This window comes from Primulina tabacum, chromosome 7 (genome assembly GCF_025594145.1).
Source record: "Primulina tabacum isolate GXHZ01 chromosome 7, ASM2559414v2, whole genome shotgun sequence".
Classification (NCBI taxonomy): Eukaryota; Viridiplantae; Streptophyta; class Magnoliopsida; order Lamiales; family Gesneriaceae; genus Primulina; species Primulina tabacum.
This window is the reverse complement of record NC_134556.1, coordinates 22,181,651-22,201,030: the sequence shown is the minus strand read 5'-3', so window position 1 is coordinate 22,201,030 and position 19,380 is coordinate 22,181,651. Positions and strand designations below refer to the sequence as shown.

The following is a 19,380-nucleotide window of genomic DNA, read 5'->3' as shown; positions in this document are numbered from 1 at the left end:
TTTTCTATTTAATGCACGTAAAATAATTAACTGGCGTAATGAAAATTCCTGTAATTTTACCAACTGGATTGGATTGGATCGTTCCCAGGCTCGCTGCAACCTAACTGTGCCATGAAAATTATGCAATAGCTTAAACTTGACCAACTACGCAATTTACGTTCAAAAGATGCGACTATGACGCCTAATGACTTCGCATTTAATCATGACTCCGAGCCAACTTGAACCGACACTGAACCGACGTATAGTCATGATTAAAATACGCTGAAAAATCATAAAATAATGTTCCTAAAATGATAGGGTCGAAATCTAGGTGGAATGGAGGCCAAAACACGAAACGCTCTTTCGAGAGTCAATTTGGTCTCGTACGACCTCAAAAATGATCCGAATGACGGAACGGTCAAAAACATGACCTTACTGACTAAATGAGGCACGGTCTAGTCCAATGCCATGGGCTAAAAGCCAACCAAGAACTCAAACGAGCCTCTGAACCGACACAGCAACTTGCTGAAATTTCCAGCAGCTGCGCAACTACAAGACTTGCGTTGGTTTCGAGGCTATCGGCCATTAGGGAAGTGAACCACCAACCAGAGACTCTTACCAACATCCCAAGGAATGATTTGAACCATGGCTAAGGGCCCTAGGCCAGCCACAATCCGCATCACACCATAACTCAACCGAATGGTCCAACCGAGAGCATCTTGAATGCGTGTGTAGTGTTTATGCTATGATCGATGTCTTGCGTCATTGCAGTGGCCATTTGATTGACCATGGCACGGTCTAGACATCTAGGAGCATGATATGAACCGTGGCTAAGGGCCATAGGCCAACCAAGATCGATACCAAGCAACAAAAGAAACGAAACCATATGCTGAAAAATGGAAGGGGCCGAATGGGGAAAGGGGCTGTTTTGACGTTTTGATTAAAAACCGATGAACCATGGACCAAGCCACCAAAAGGGCAACTTAGTCACGTCTTAGACATGCTAGGGAAGTGATCCAATCATGGATATAGGCCCTTGGGGCAGCCAAGATCAGATCCTTCCTCCATGACAACAAACTGAATTTTTCGAACAACATTTCTGCACCTATGGGGACTTGCTGTCATTCTGAATTTCCAGCAAGCATGGGGCTGGTTTGAATGGACCAACATGGTCCTAATGCATCCTACTACATGTATACAAGCCGCCTTGGGAGCCTGGAGTCGATCCAATACCTGAAACTCACAAACCAAAAGAAATCGTGAAGCTTGCCAAGGAAATCGAAAATTCTGCATGTGTGGTTTCAAAAATGTTTTGACATGGATCTCGATTTTTACTTGATTAAACATGATCATGTACTGAAAAATAAATGATAATATGACTTGATTGAGGTTTGAAAGAAATCTAGACATGCCTGGTTTCGTTTCGAAAGAAAACGAACGAAACGACGACGACGCGGCACGGAGGAGGTGGAGCGCTTCTCTTTTCTACCTTACCTTGCTCTCGATTTTTCTCTCTTCTTTTTGGCTAGGTACCTCACGATTTTTCTACTGAAAATGAGTGTGAATTCACTCTGAATTTTCGAAAAGGAGAGGGGGGGAAAATTGTTATGAGGGGTGAGGAGAAGGGTGCACAATATAAGGAAGAATCAAGACCAAGTCCACTCCCATTTGAATTTTAAATTTTGAATTGATATCAAATGAGTTGGTGGATGCTTCTAGGAGGTAGTGGCCGAAATTTCTCTCTTGATTCTAGACTAGGATATGTCCATTTATTTAATTAAATTGTGCTCCCAAAAATCCTAAAATTATCCTACTAATTACATGCAAAGAATTGGTCAAAGTTGATGAGTTGGAAAATGAATCTTCTAGCACTAAGGGTGGCCGAAAAATGCATAATAAAATAAAGGGGAATGTTGATTATCTAGTCAACTAATAATCCTTGAAAGCCTTACTAATCCTTTAAATAATTTAGGGAGCTAACCCCTTAATTTAATAACTTAAATGAGTTCATTTCTTAATCACCTCAAATAATTAAATTAAATCCTCAAACCTCCCTTTCTAACTTAAATGAACTTACTTGCTAGCTAAATTAACTTCTGGAAATATTTCTCGAATCTTAAATTCTATCTCAAAACTCCAACTCCGGTCCGGCCTCACTGAAATAACTGAAATGCTAAAAATCAAACTACTGAACTGAAATAATAAATAATTAACTTCAAATAAATGCATCATGCAATGAAGTCAATTAAATTTAAAAATCTAGAATTATGCATGGCTTATACGTCTACTGACTTACGGGTTCTACATAAGAATTTTGTCAATGAAAACTATGACGAACTGATCTACGTATGGCTGAAATAATCGATTCAACATTACCATAAAAATTTCTGGAGCATTCGTCAGTCCAAACGACATCACTAAGAACTCAAAATGCCCATATCTAGTTCTGAAGACTGTCTTATGAACATTTGCATCTTTTACCTTCAGCTGATGATAACCAGATCGTAGATCTATCTTCGAGAACAATGTAGCTTCTTGCAATTGATCGAATAAGTCTTCGATCCTTTGAAGTGGGTATTTGATAGGTGTAGTGTGAGGTGAGGACATAAGCACGCTGGAAAGACTTGTCTTGATACAGTGAGGACAGTCGTCGAATTTGGGATGTTACAGTTGGTATCAGAGCCGACCTCTCTTAGTACGGTGTGGTTCGGGGACGAACCAAGCGGAAGCTGGTGGGCATGCGAGGCCCGGGGCCGAAGAGGGCGGGGGGTGATCGCCGGTGCCATTAGTTGCACGGACAATGAGCGGCTACTGGAAGGCTTCTAGGTGGAGGGAACATGAATGAACCGAACCCACACGGGAATGAGAGGGATTCCTAGACTATTCAATGTAATGGACTGTACAGTTGAAGAGGGCTTAAAAGATTTGATTTGTACTACTCATATCACGAAGGTGCATCTTCTTTTCGGTAGCTCATCACATAAGAACTTCAAAGTTAAGCGTGCTTGACTTTGAGCAATTTTGGGATGGGGGTGACCTCCTGGGAAGTTTCCCAGGGTGCGTGTGAGTGAGGACATAAGCACACTGGAAAGACTCGTCTTGATACAGTGAGGACAGTCGTCGAATCTGGGACGTTACATGTAGTTTTACGTGTTTTTTCGCATTATTTTTGTGTGTGTTTGCATTGTGCATACGTATATTTCATTTACATTTTGTTTGTTTTAGAGTAAGCCATGAATATGATCTTGTCTCACTTGTGCGTGATGAATTTGGAGGAAAAATGACCGGAAAACTGAGATCGGACAAAAGGTGCAAGCCAAGAAGACAATGGGCAGAAAATCTGGCGCCCGAGCGGTAATTTTATACCGCTCGGGCGCGAGAAGCGAATAGAGTAACTGAAGCCTAGAGAGCATGTGCTCGGGAGGTGATATTCTACCACCCGAGCGCGAGTGCCGCACTTCCCAAGCAAGACTACAGAGGGTGTGGAGCTCGAGCGGTAATATTCTACCGCCCGAGCGCCACCTAAAAATGGAAAGATTTCTTTAGCCAATTTCTTCCCTTGTTTCTGAAGAGGAGAGAATATGGAAGGGATTTGGACGTTTTTGGGAGGATATTCAGACATTATTGACAGCCACAACAATCTTGGAGAGGATTTGGCGGTTGGAGTTGAAGATTTCGAGATTACCGGGCATCGTTCTTCGCATTTTTTGTCAAGTCTAGTATTTCTTGTTTAGTATTCATCGTTTAAACATTGTTTCGTTTATTTTCACTATGAATTCGAGTAGCTGAATAAAATATTTGTTGGGATTTAAGGGGAACCTACCCCGAACTTTGATTTAGTTAAATTATATTTTGATTTTTGCTTTATTCTTGAGTGTGCTACTGTTTTTCATTGTGTTGTTAGAGCGTAGCTAACTTTAACAACGTTTTATATTGCGAGTTAATTCGAGAGAATAGCTTGTGATAAGAGCGAATAGCATAGTCCGTGGATCTACAATTTACATAGACATATGAAATTGGATACACGCCGATAGTCATAGTCTGGTAGGACGAAAACTAGGGGATTTCATAGATCGACATGCGATTCACTCTTGATAAATAATTAAAGACATTTAATTATTTCATTGAGTTGAGTTAGTTTGGCATAGCTCGAGAGGGCGTGTTCAATCGAATAGGAAATCCCAACGGAAGCGTAAATCACTATCGAACGAATTAATTAATGTACGAGGGGTAGGTAAACTGAAATTCCCAATAAATTCACTTCTCATTGAATTTTAATTAACCATTCTATATATTATATCTCATTATTTAATTCCTGGATATTTTTATTTGCATGTTTATTTGAGCATAGTAGTAATAAACAACTATTCAAATTTCGTTGCTAAAGATTTGATAACTGGAAATAATAATTGTCAAATACAGTCTACAGTGGAACGATACTCGTACTCTCGTTCATTATACTATTACTTGACATCGTGGACTTGAAATTAATTTTCGAGCATACAAAATCATATTTTTTATTAAGGATTCCACAGTGCAAGTTTTGCTCGATCAAGTTTTTGGCGCCGTTGCCGGGGACTGTTAATTCAAAATTTTATTTTTAGTTATTTTCTTTAGCATTGTTTTATTTTTCTTGGGCTAACACTCCACATTCTATTCCTGATATCTTCTCCTGTGCATTCCAAAGTCACTTGACGTGGAGCTTGAGCAGTTTGATTCGGAAATTGAAAGAACTTTCCGCAGAAGAAGACAGCAGCAGAGACTGAAGGAACTGATTGAGAGGCACGTGCACGAGCATGAGCATGAGGAGGAACACCATGAAGGCAGACATGTTGAGATGCCACGCCGCATACCGATGCTAGAGTATGCTCAGCCTTCTTTGGATGGTGCACGCCCCAACATTGTGAGGCCTATTGTGCGGGCAAAGTACTTCGAAATCAAGCCAGCCATAATTCAGATGATTCAGAATACAGTCCAATTTGGAGGATCTGCAGTAGATGACCCAAACACGCACATCGCAGATTTTTTTGAAATTTGCGATACTTTTAAAATTAATGGAGTTTCTGATGACGCTGTTAGGTTGCGTTTATTTCATTTCTCCTTACATGACAAAGCTAAAACATGGTTAAATTGTTTACCTGTAGGTACGATCACCACATGGGAGGACATGGCGAAAGCGTTTCTCATTAAATACTTTCCTCCATCTAAGACCATGAAGCTGCGGACTTACATCACCACATTTGCTCAATTCGAGCAGGAGTCTTTATATGAGGCATGGGAGCGTTTCAAAGATTTATTACAAAGATGCCCTCATCACGAACTACCACTTGGGTTAGTCGTTCAAACCTTTTACTATGGCTTGCTTACTCCTAATCGTACTATGATAGATACTGCTGCTTGTGGAAACCTCTTTATAAAAACTGTTGAGGAAGGATGCGAGTTATTGGAGGAGATGGCTGCTAGTATGTATCATCCTCAATATGAAAGGAACAACCAGCGAAGAAGTGCAGGAGTTCACCAGGTAACTGACATTTCCGCTATTACTGCACAACTTGATGTCTTGAACAGGAAATTGGACGGCTTGAATATGAGTGGCATGGCTATGCGTCTTCAAGAGATATTTTGTGAAAAATGCGGAGGAGAACACTATATTAAGGACTGTCAAGATAGTGGTTCTTTTTATTTGCAAGAAGAGGCACCAATGAATCAAGTGGGAGTCCAAAACCGTCCAAGGAATTATTCGTACGCGAACACATACAATCTTGTATGAAGACAACATCCCAACTTCTCATGGGGTGGCCTAAACTTTCAGAATCGACCACAGGGAGGAAAATAATATGGGAAACAACCAATGTACAGATCTGACCCTCCTAGAGAAGAAAAGTCCAATTTGGAGTAGATGATGTCTAAGTTCATCTGATCTACCGAAACTGGACTCCAAAATCAAGATGCATCGATAAAGGGGCTAGAGAATCAGATTGGACAGTTAGCAAAGATGATAGCAAGTAGAGAGCCGGGCACCTTGCCAAGTAACACAGAGACCAATCCAAAAGAGCAAGTGAAGGCCATCGAGTTGAAGAGTGGAAATATCTTAGAGGCTAGAGGGACAGAAAAAACTCAAGTACGGGATGAACAGATTGAGTCATCAAAAGGTAAGTCTTCGTGTGGGGACCCGAACTTAATTCAATTCTTAATCACTTTCTGGGAATAATTAATCAATTAAAATAAACAGGGTCTAAATTTTTTTTTAAAATACGAGAGTACGCAGCATATGAAATAATTCCTATCTCATTTACAAGATCACTATTCAGATCTAAGTACAAGTCCTGTACAATCATAAATCATAATAACTAATGTTTCTTCACTACATCTCAGGTGATATAACAGATATACTCCTAAGTCCGGATCTCCACGCTAACTGTCTTCTCTCATCCTCTTCCTGACCCTGATCCAGCCCCACTTATTGTCATGCACACATACAAAACAAGACAACAGCCGGATAACTCCGGTGAGAATAAATCCCAGTATAAACAATGTAAACATGCAATCATATAAAAACATATATAAACGCATAAATAAGATAACATTAACATGTAGCAACTCAACAAACATGAATGATATAAACACTGTAAATCAACATGTCGTATCAGACTCAACTCAACCGACGCGTCGTCTCAGACTCGACTCAACTGACGCGTCGTCTCAGACTCGACTCAATTCTAATCTAGGGATCCCGGTATCTGAATAATGATAAATATACCGAATCTCAGTCGATAGGAATGAATCAATCCCTAAACGGCATCGATATAATTCATATATCCAGTGTCTGGGCGAATCGGCCGCAGAATTGACGAATCAGTCAAAGATAGGCGAATCAGCCAATGACTAGACGAATCAGTCAGTAACTAGACGAATCAGCCAAGGACTAGGCGAATCAGCCAATGACTCAATACATACAATGTCTATGAATCAATAGGCCATACAAATCAATCTCATCAATTACAAGTATCAATGCAATAAACTAAAGTATGTGATTTAGGGAGACTCGAGTCAAACCTCACTCGAGTTGTGCAATCCCAACTCAACATTAATTTATACCTTTCTTTCTGATACTCTGACTCTGTCGAAGTCTCGAACTCAAAGCCTGTCAATACTCAATCTGACAATAACAATATTGAGGGTACGACATCAATACACCACTCAATCAATACTGGATATAATCAGAATTCAATCAAATTCTGTTTCAACAATATAATGTCATAATTTCAATATATCCAGCACTACCATATCAGTCAGATATCAATCTCAACCCTCATAATCGATAACAATTCAATTCTGATATCAAATCGACTCCACAACTACTCCGAAAATCATAACAATTTCATACGGTATTTGTTCTCCAGTCCGGTTTTGATTATAAGATGTCTAACATGACAAGAACATCATATATGAATCATATCAGATTTTGACAATACCATAATTTCAAATCATATCAAAACGTAGCAAAACTTACGTCCAGTTGTAGCCTACGATGATAGGAACTCAATACCGAAGTCGGATTCGAAATCGGACGGGCGGATTTCTCACAAAAGGCGTAAGGATTTCTTTCTTCCTCTGAATCCTCCCTTTTCTTTGTTTTCTTCTTTTTGGAAGAATTGCAAGGTATATATATATATATATACACCCACGCACATGCAGTAAGGCAAATGGCACATCCTTCAAGCAACACGTCTCGCGCATATGCGCGACATCAACCGGCGCATATGCGCGAGACCTTAAGTCTCGGCGCGTGTCTTCCCAACTGCTGACGCATATGCGCGACACATTTCCGCGCATGTGCGCCCAACTCTCTGGACCTCTCGTGCATGTGCGCGTATACAAGTCGCGCATGTGCGCCCAGCTCTCTGGACCTCTCGCGCATGTGCGCGTATACAAGTCGCACATGTGCGCCCAGTGTTCTGTCCCGCATCATGGGCTCCCGCACTACTCGCGCATATGCGCGCTTACTCTTCGCGCATATGCGCGAGACCTTCGGCTCTCGCATCAACAATCTTACATGCAAAATTTTCATTCGTGTCTCGATTAGCCCTTTCATAATTGTCTCGATTAAAATCAATAATCATAATTTAACACGATATAAAATCTCGGGCATTACACTTCGAACTCTACACCAGCACCCACTGCACAATCTAAAATTGTTATCCCTCCACCTTTTCCTGCAGCATTAAAAAAGGCGAACTTAGTTGCGCAATTCGGTAAGTTCTTAGAAATATTCAAGAAATTACACATCAATATTCCCTTTGCTGATGCTCTGATGCAAATGCCAAGCTACTCTAAATTTCTTAAGGACATCTTAGCAAACAAGAGAAAATTGGGGGATCACATGACAGTTAATCTAACTGAAAATTGCTTTGCTTTGGTGCAAAACAAGATCCCCCCAAAAGTTAAGGATCCAGGGAGTTTTTCTATTCCTTGCATGATTGGTGATGTTGTTTTTCATAAGGCTTTGTGTGATCTTGGTGCGAGTATTAATCTTATGCCTTTCTCTTTGTTTAGAAAACTTAGATTGGGAGAACCGAAGCCAACGAGGATGTCTTTACAGCTAGCAGACAGATCTGTCAAGTATCCATGGGGAGTTATTGAGGATGTGCTAGTGAAAGTGGACAAATTCATTTTTCCTACAGATTTCGTGGAGCTCGACATGGAGGAGGATATAGAGATGCCTTTGATTTTGGGGATACCGTTCCTTGCAACTGGCAAAGCTCTAATCGATGTGCAGGACGGGAAGTTGAGATTGAGAGTGGGAGAAGAGGAGATTACTTTTGACGTTTTTAATGCACTTAAGCACACACTGCATTCTGATAGTTGTTATGGAATTGATGCTTTTGATTCTCTTGTGTTTAACTATGTGCAGGATGCTCTTATGGACCCTTTGGAAGCCACTCTCATTATTGAATCACGAGAAGACGAATTGGATGCAGAGAAAACCGAGATAGTGGCATACCTCAATGCCAACCAGCAATGGAAGAGGCCAATAAGGATGAGATTAGAGGACTTGGGGGATCGAAGAGACTTTATCCCTCAGAAGTCAAGCCTAGAGGAGCCACCAACTCTAGAGCTCAAGCCATTACCTCCACATCTGAAATACGTCTATCTAGGTGAGAATAATAAACTTCCTGTGATTATTTCTTCTTCTTTGACAGATCTGATGAAGGACAGACTGTTGAAAGTTTTGAAAGCGCACAAGAGCGCATTTGCATGGTAAGTGACGGATATCAAAGGGATCAATCCATCAGTCTGTATGCACAAGATATTAATGGAAGAAAAGTACTCACCCCTCGTGCAACCTCAAAGACGACTCAATCCAAAGATTCAAGAGGTAGTGAAGGCCGAAACTATTAAGCTCCTCGATGCAGGTATTATCTATCCTATTTCAGATAGTGAATGGGTAAGTCCTGTTCAATGTGTGCCTAAGAAAGGTGGGATTACGGTGATCACTAATGAAAAGAATGAACTCATTCTCATGAGGACGGTTACGAGGTGGAGAGTATGTATTGACTATAGGAAATTAAATGATGCTACCCGTAAAGACAACTTTCCCCTTCCCTTTATTGATCAGATGTTAGAGAGACTAGCGAGGCATGAGTTTTACTGTTTTCTAGATGGGTGTTCGGGGTATAATCAAATCACTATTGCACCTGAGGTCCAAGAGAAAACCACTTTCACTTGTCTTTATGGAACTTTTGCTTTTCACCGTATGCCTTTTGGTCTTTGTAATGCCCCTGCTACATTTCAGCGCTGCATGACTGCTATATTTCATGATATGATTGAAACCTTTCTTGAAATATTTATGGATGACTTTTTTATCTTTGGTGCAACGTTTGATGACTGTTTGCAGAATTTGAAGGTGGTGTTGATGAGATGTGAGGAGACGAATTTGGTACTGAATTGGGAAAAGTGTCATTTTATGGTACAAGAAAGCATAGTGTTGGGGCACAAGATATCACAGCATGGAATAGAGGTGGATAAGGCAAAAGTGGAAGTTATCAAGAACTTACCACCTCCGACATCCATAAAAGGAGTTAGAAGTTTTCTAGGCCACGCCGATTTTTATCGGCGTTTTATAAAAGATTTTTAAAAAAATTGCTAAACCTCTATCTTCCTTACTTATGAAAGATGTGCCTTTTGATTTTAATTCTAACTGTTTACAGGCATAATGATATGAAACTTTGTACGAACAAATAGCAAACACGATTAAAATCGAATCGCCCCCTAAATTCAATAACGAACAAAGAATCGTTGTTGTCCCGATCTTTTGAATCAAGTTTGAATGTGTGATATTCACCTCTAAATTATAAAAACTTAGCAATAAATATTCACGGATTAAACAATTGAGAAACAGACGAACCTTCAAGGAACTTGCCCCTGACAATCCGTATGATATCAATCGACAAACGCCACAAGAACGAATCTTGATAAGTTTGATTTTAGAATGAACACAAAGCGAAAGCTTTGAAAAGCTTGAGAGAAAAACTCTAAACTTTGATAAAATATAAATGATAATCTCCAAAGTGTGTAAAATTTCGTCCAAAACATGTTTATATGTAAAAAAGATAACAATAATCTAGTTACCAAAAGAAATAAAACTCTAGAAAGGAAAATATTCTCGCGCAGCCGTCTCAGACACGGACCCCGTGTAGACCTCCGTGTACGGGTCCGTGTACTCTCGGGAAAATCATCTTCAGCTGGAAACAAGGGGCACGGACCCTGTGTCCACCTCCGTGTACAGGTCCGTGTAGGCTCGGCTGTTCACAAAGATGCCTGAAAATTGTTCCTTTGGCCTCCAACGCGCTAAGTCGCAAGCTTCCAATTCATCCTCTACTTGATTGTGATGCAACCCGAACCCTTCGATCCTTTTTTCCAAGCTTTCATTGGTTGAATGAAGGGCAACATTCAACATCTTCAAGCGTACTCTCGGGATCTATTTTTGGAACATATAGTGGCTGGCTAGATTCATATCATACTCCCTTTCTTTAAAAAGATTTGTCCTCAAATCTTGTCTTTCTTGATAGCTAGGAAGGTCAATACATTTCATGCCTTTTCCATAATCTTGCAAGTAGAGTTTAACCATGCTCGGGATCGAACCGGCTATTTCATTAAAATAAAATAAACCAACCTTGCACAGATGTACATGAAGTGGTTTATTCAAAATAAATAATCGCTCATCCTCACTCTTTTGGGCCATATATATAATTTATTTTTTGTTTGTTTGGCCTCTTTTTCACACAACTCTTTTTGTTCATCGATGGTCATCTCGCTTTTTTTATCACTTTTTTTTTCGGCCATCTCATTTTCTTTTTCTCTCAACTCATAACAAATTGATTCATCAATACATATTACATTCGTAGACAATTGATCAAAAGAAACAACTTGTACATCATCTAACAACTCACCCTCCACAGCACAACACTCAATACTCGCATGAGACACAATTGGAGTATCAACATTCAAATCATCCACAAGTTTGGCATCAAAGTTGGAAGTGGAATCCACTACCTTTACATCCTCATTTGGACAATGATGAAAATCATGTCCTACCTCTAGACACCGCAAACATAGAATATCAGAAATAAAATTATGTGAGAATTGCGATGTACCTTGATATCCACATTTTGAACTCCTTGTTGGTGCCGCCGTGCTTCTCTCCTCTTTACTCATCCTCCCACTCTCATCCACTCCCCCATATCTTTCACGCAAATGTTTGAATTCTTCCTCCATTCTTTTCCCAAATTCTACCAACAATGACTGAAACTGACTATCAAGCATATTGCCCCTTTTTTTTTTTCGGGTGAACAGTACGTGAACAGTAACTCCGGCGAATGAACAGTAAATCCGATTCGCAGTGAACAGTAACTCCGCGTGAACAGTGTTTCCGTCAATGAAAAAAGCGATGAACAGTGCGTGAACAATAATTCCGTTGATGAAGAGTAAATCCGAAAGTGATGAACAGTGCGTGAACAATAATTCCGGCGATGAACAGTAAATCACGAATTTTTTTATTTATTTATTTTTTGTAGATTCAACAAATCCGTAGAAATCGCTACACGAAAATCGGTATTGAAAATCCTACGAAGAATTGAACGGATACGCTTACTTGAATAAAAAAAAAACCAAAAGCTCTGATACCAAATGATATGAAACTTTGTACGAACGAATAGAAAACACGATTAAAATCGAATCGCACCCTCAATTCAATAACGAACAAAGAATCGTTGTTGTCCCGATCTTTTGAATCAAGTTTGAATGTGTGATATTCACCTCTAAATTATAAAAACTTAGCAATAAATATTCACGGATTAAACAATTGAGAAACAGACGAACATTCAAGGAACTTGCCCCTGACAATCAGTATGATATCAATCGACAAACGCCACAAGAACGAATCTTGATAAGTTTGATTTTTGAATGAACACAAAGCAAAAGCTTTGAAAAGCTTGAGAGAAAAACTCTAAACTTTGATAAAATATCAATGATAATCTCAAAAGTGTGTAAAATTTCATCCAAAACATGTTTATATGTCAAAAAGATAACAATAATCTAGTTACCAAAAGAAATAAAACTTTAGAAAGGAAAATATTCTCGCGCTGCCGTCTCAGACACGGACCCCGTGTAGACCTCCATGTACGGGTCCGTGTACTCTCGAAAAATCATCTTCAGCTGGAAACAAGGGGCACGGACCCCGTGTCCACCTCCGTGTACGGGTCCGTGTAGGCTCGGCTGTTCACAAAGATGCGTGAAAATTGTTCCTTTGGCCTCCAACGCGCTAAGTCGCAAGCTTCCAATTCATCCTCCACTTGATTGTGATGCAACCCGAACCCTTCGATCCTTTTTTCCAAGCTTTCATTGGTTGAATGAAGGGCAACATTCAACATCTTCAAGCGTACTCTCGGGATTTGATTTTGGAACACATAGTGGCTGGCTAGATTCATATCACATAAGAGGATTTGAAGGAGCGCTTGGTGACGGCTCCTGTCTTGGTGGCACCAGATTGGAATCTACCCTTCGAGGTCATGTGCGATGCCAGTGATACTGCGGTTGGTGCTGTCCTTGGCCAAAAACAGAACAAGGTATTTCACACTATATAGTATGCAAGTAAGACTCTAGATGAAGCACAATTAAATTATGCCACCACCGAAAATGAATTACTTGCAGTAGTATTTGCACTTGACAAGTTCCATTCATACCTTGTTTTGTCGAAAGTAATTGTGTTTACTAACCACTCTACCCTTAAATATCTGCTTGCTAAGAAAGAGGCCAAACCACGATTGCTTAGGTGGATATTACTTCTCCAAGAGTTTGACCTCGAAATAAAAGATAAAAAAGGCGTAGAAAATGTGATAGATGATCATCTTTCTAGGCTAGAGCATGTTAGTACAAATTGGGAAAACGACGAGATTGATGATTGGTTTCCGGATGAGCAGCTGCTAGCGGTGAAAAATTGTCCCTGGTTTGCAAACTTCGCGAATTTTCTTGTTACATGCTCACCCCCCAAAATTTAACATTTCACCAAAAAAAAAATTCTTTTCGGACGTGAAAAATTATTTTTGGGAGGAACCCTTCTTGTTCAAAATATGTGCAGATTCTATGATCAGAAGGTGTGTTTCAGAGGAAGAGTTTGGTCAAATTCTCAACCATTGCCATGACCGTGAGGTAGGTGGTCATTTCGGACCAACAAGGACGGCATCTAAGGTACTTGAATGTGGCTTCTTTTGGCCAAACCTCTTTAAAGATGCTCATTCTTATGTGCTAGCATGTGATAAATGCCAGCGGACAGGTGAACGACGTCTGCTTCAATTAGATCAATTGGAAGAATTCGAAATCTGGCATATGATCTCGCACTATCATACAAGGAAAAAACAAAGAGGGCTCATGACAAGTGAATCATCGAAAGGGAATTCAAAGAAGGCGAAAATGTCCTACTCTACAACTCCCGGTTGCGACTGTTTCTTGGAAAATTGAAGTCACGATGGTCTGGTTCATTCGTGATTTCTTAAGTATACCCGTCGGGAGCTGTAGAATTGCAAGATGGAAAGGATAGGACATTTACGGTCAATGCCCAACGACTGAAGCACTACATAGGTGGCACAATTGAGCCACAAGTTGGAATCACCCGGTTCCCGGACAATCTGAATTGAAACTGACCGACGATCCAGCTCTCGACTATAAATTGAGAACTACCTCTCTTCCATACTTTATTCGATTTTACTATTTTAGTTTTTTTTAAGTTTAAAATTAATAAATAATAATAAAAAAAATATTTTGGGCGAAGGTTCGCGACCGAGCGGTAAAAAATAACCTCTCGAGCGTGAACACCTCTGACATGATGAAATCTCCAGAGAGATTGACACTCGAGCGGTAATTTTTTATCGCTCGAGCTCGCCTGCACATAAATTCAGCCGCCCCCTTCCCCTTTCTCATTCTGAATTTTTTTTCTCAATCCCTACTCCTCACTTGCACTCACTCTCATTTTTGCAGCACAATTCACTCCAAACATCAAGAATCACGCACCGTGGCTCACCCTCATCCGTAAGAATCAAGCGTCTCTCGCTTCTCCGGTCATCTTCTTCCCTCCGGTCACCATCTCCATCATCTACCACCATTGCACCCAAGAAACAAAAAGGTACTCCCGGCTCTTCCTCCTCATCTTCGTCATTTGATAAACATCGTTTTGTGAGTGGGCGGCTAGGGCTAGATATGAACACGCTTAGATTCATCGAAACCCAATTTTCGAGAGGTAATTCCGTAGGCAAATGGAAGATAGATATTTAGATCCACTTGTGGAGTTGGGGAGACGTGGATGGGAAAAATTTGGAAATCAACCTACGACGGCAGTGGTCTCAGTGGTTCGGGAATTCTATGCAAATGCCGCGGAAGGGAAGGATGGTAAGGTTTTTGTTAGATGTCGACTTGTTCTATGTGACTCGGTTACAATTAACGCACTGTTAGAGATGCCTGAAGTTGATGACTCTCGATTTGAAGCATTGGTAGCCGACCCCAATTATGATATGATACTCGCAGCACTGTTCCTTCCGGGCGCGATGTGGAAACCGTTGGGCGGAGCACCGAGCTGTTTTGACGAGAAGTATTTGAAAGCCGGAATTTCCCTATGGTATCTATTTGTGGCCCAAAGGATGATGCTGGTCTCGCATAAGAGCGAGGTGCAAAAAGAGCGGGCGGTGCTACTATTTGCCTTGACCGAAGGGTACAACATCAATGTGGGCAAACTTATAAACTCTCAGATCATAATGAGTGCTCACAACAGTCATGTCGGTCTCTTCTTCCCCACCATCATCTCGGAGTTGTGTGCAAGATCAGAGGTTGTTTTCCGGGATGACGTGGAATGGCTACAACTGGTGAAACCTATTTGTGTGGAAGACTTACAGCGGAAGAGCGCTAAACGACAAATAGGCTTCCCCACTCGCAAGAGAGATGTGGGTGGATCGATTACAGCCGCCTCACGTAGCCGGCCGCCACAACCCCGCAGGCGAACCCAAAATGACAAAATGGATGAATCCCTCGCCTTCATGGCGCATCAGGATTAGGTCAACTCGAACGTCAATGACCATTTTGCTTACGTTGAATCCATGATGCGCACTATGCTCGTGCACTGGGGGTGTTATCCCAGGGAACATACCACCATCCCCGCCATTCATTGCCACGTTCCATTTTCAGTATGCCTATCAGCAGCAGGGGGATGCTCCGGGGTTGCCACCGCCAGAGCATGACGAGGACGAGCCGTGATCAGGGGAGTTCACTGTTTCCCTTTTCTTTTATTTTTTTGTTAATTTTCTACTGCATTCTATTTTTGGTTCTTATTGTTGTTTCATTCAGTCATTTTTTTTCATTTGTGCCTATGTCTGCATTCATATGTTGTTTATGTGTTTCAGTTTTCTTTTTTTTTGTGCAATGGGGACATTGCACACTCTTAGTATGAGGGGGTCATTTAATTTGTGTTGTGCATGTTTGTTAGTTGATGGTGAAACAAGTAAGTTGGTAGCCGATGATGATGTTGGGTTAAATGAACTACATGTTGCCTAGTCTTGTCACTAATTATGAATCTGCCGGTGAATTATGAATTTGTATATGCACAAATACTGGGTTTTGGTAGTTGTGTAAATGACAGTTGAGTTTAAAAATCTGTGGGAAAACTAGAAAAACATGATATGCGAGTAGAACTTGAATAAATTTCTGTTGACAGTCGTGACTGACCAGTGGCATGCACTCGAATAGAAAACTTTAATCCACCTGGAATAATCTTCGTCCCGATCATGCATCGAACCTCAAAAGTCGCCCCTAGGCCAGATAAATTAAAATACCGCATATTCAAAGCCCATGGGGTATAAATGAAAAAATTATGCAAAAAAAAAATTAAATAGAATTAGAATGTGAAGAAAAAAGGGGATGTAAGGTGTGGGGGAGCCAAAAAAGGAAGAAATCCTATCCCGATGTTAAAAAGATGGAGATATAAGGCGTTGAGGAATGTCAGCTAAAAATGCTTACAAGTGCATAATGAAAATGATCAGTATACTCCCCATATTTTTTAACTGTCTGAAACATCTATGGATATTGACCCCCTAATCCTTGTTGGACAACTATGAAATTCTGTCGCTTTGTGTTAACTTGTTGGTCACGAATAGAAACAGAACTCAGGATAGGGAAACTTGCGTTGAATTGTTGATTTGGTGACTTGCATGATTCGCAAATGAAACTATCTGAAGCACGAGCTGGTGAACCCACAGCACACACACGACCACATTTTCTGGTCAAATCAAAATGCTATAAGATGCTTTAAAAAGGGGGTGTTAATAAATGCTGTGAGTTGACTAATTGGGTGTAGTTCAAAAACCCGCTGAGGCATGAGATGTTAGTTTGCTGTTTCACCATCAGGTTAGTTGTTTTTAGTACTTTAAATTTGTAGTTTGGTTCACGTTTTGGTTGTGGTCTGTAACCTATCTTGCTTGAGGGCAAGCAAGAGGTTAGTATGAGGGGGTTGATAGGTGTAGTTTTTACGTGTTTTTTCGCATTATTTTTGTTTGTGTTTGCATTGTGCATATGTATATTTCGTTTACATTTTGTTCATTTTAGAGTAAGCCATGAATATGATCCTGTCTCACTTGTGCGTGATGAATTTGCAGGAAAAATGACCGGAAAACTGAGATCTGACAAAAGGTGCAAGCCAAGAAGACAATGGGCAGAAAAGCTGGTGCCCGAGCGGTAATTTTATACCGCTCGGGCGCGAGAAGCAAATAGAGGAACTGAAGTCCAGAGAGCATGGCGCTCGGGCTGTAATATTCTATCGCCCGAGCGTGAGAAATGCCTTCCGAAGAGTTGATGTACAGAAGACTCGGTGCCTGGGCGGTGATAATCTTGAAAGGGATCGATTTTATGGTGTTCAAATGCGCAACGGAAGTTCAAAAACTTTTCTAGGGCATAAAACCGAAATTTTAATTAAAATTTGAACACCTTTGTACTAGTGTGTAACATATACTAAACACCTTTGTCATACATAGGGTGTTGAGAAATTATACCTATCAACCTCTTGAGGTTGATGATGGCTCCAACCAAGTTGTAAACAACTTGGCTCTTCAAAGGCAAGACAAATCTACAAGCTCTCCTTGTCCTTGAGTCCTTCCTTCAAAATCAAGCCCACCACTAACTAGGTAGATCCCCTCATATTTTGCACTAGAAAAATATGAGGATTTTTCTTTGAGAAGTGTAAGAATTCCTCAACAAAAATGAAGAGAAAAATGGAGAGAATTAGGAGAGGAATTTTTGGCCAAAGTGAGGGAGGGAAAGAGGTTGGAAGACATTTCTTGGTCCTTGAAAAAGTTGAGTTAAGCATGTGCATGCCATGCCTTGGTTATTCAAAAAGTTGTCTCCCAACTCTTCACCTCCCATGCATGCATTTTAGAGTGGGCTTGTAACAATTACAAGGCCCATGGACTTTAATTTAATTGTCTCAAACGTATTTGAGCCCAATTAAACTTTACTTATTTTACTCAAATCCACTAGTTAAATAATTATTTCCAATTGGGCTCTACAAGGCCCAATGTTATTTAATTAATTCAACACTTGAACTAATTTAATTATTTGGACTCTACTAGGTCCACTAGTGTTTAATTAATTCAACACTTGAATTAATTTAATTTAGTCTATAATAATGTTTATTAAAATCACAATTTTCAAATACATTATTCACTTGGCCTCCTTTTAATCTAGGAACACTTCCACAAATTAAAAGTTATATTTCTCTCATAGAAGTCATACTTCTAATTTTTCCTTACGCATACAAACCCATTTATAAGCCGTTCAACACATTGAACTATTTTACTTCTCAACGGGATCTAGAAAGCTAGTACTTGTGTGGCCCTCAATGGTTCATTGATACAACTAGCCGTGGGTTCACATCTCCATGTGATTCGGACTAAAAATGTCCTTATAGGCGCATACCCTAATTGCTCCATTCTTACTTATCAACTCCTTGATAACAAGAACGTCAGAACTCAAGTCTGATAGTACCCAACCAACCATGTTAAATGCCTAGCAGCATCGCTTACATGATTCCCTAGGTATCAAATGATAGTGCCTGCAAGAACCATTCAATTATGGTTAGCGTACAGTACGGTCCCTTCAACTCATATATCCTGACCGATTCGACAACCATTGGTTTATCGAGAGTTGTCAATGAATCGATACTATGAGTCATGTCGTAGTTGCATCGATGGTGTAATCTATGAAACCCCTTTCATAATTACCACCATACTCTGATCAGAGATTTCAACCTACATACACATGAGAATACATAGGATATCCATACCCGAAGGTAAGCGGTGAATCCCCGACTACAATGCATCGACTCCTATATGTTTCGACAGAACACCCAACCTTGCCATCTGATGACCCCATGAGAGTCGGTAAACAAGTCAAAGTGTAATTCTAGCACATAGAGTCTCAATGTTGTCCCGGGTCATAAGGACTAATGGTATACAACTATAAACTAGGACTTTTTCACTCGATAAATGAGAACCACTTGGGAAGTCCTTTATGGAGGGTTGTTCAGCGCACTCTACCAGGAGCACCTATCTGCATGCTCGGACATCACAATGTCCCGTACCAATGAAACATGGTACTCACATCGCAGATACTAGTCTCGAACTCGAGCGGCCTATATCCTTCTTAGTCGCGGCTGAATCGACTAGGAACTATTTAGAATATACAGTATTCCAAATATGAGTTTCATGATACTCATCATATGAGCATCTCATATTCTTTCTACTATTTGTATATTCAAGGGCTTTATTTATGCAACTAGCATTGGTATACAGATAAAGATGTGCCAAA

At 40.3% G+C, this 19,380-nt stretch overlaps 1 non-coding gene across 1 annotated transcript; it reads right to left on the bottom strand.

Moving 5' to 3' along the window:
• Nucleotides 1-5,195: 5,195 nt before the first annotated feature.
• LOC142552422 (small nucleolar RNA R71) lies at nt 5,196-5,301 on the bottom strand. Its single transcript, XR_012821754.1, has one exon. It is a non-coding gene; the product is annotated as a small nucleolar RNA R71 (small nucleolar RNA).
• Nucleotides 5,302-19,380: the final 14,079 nt, after the last annotated feature.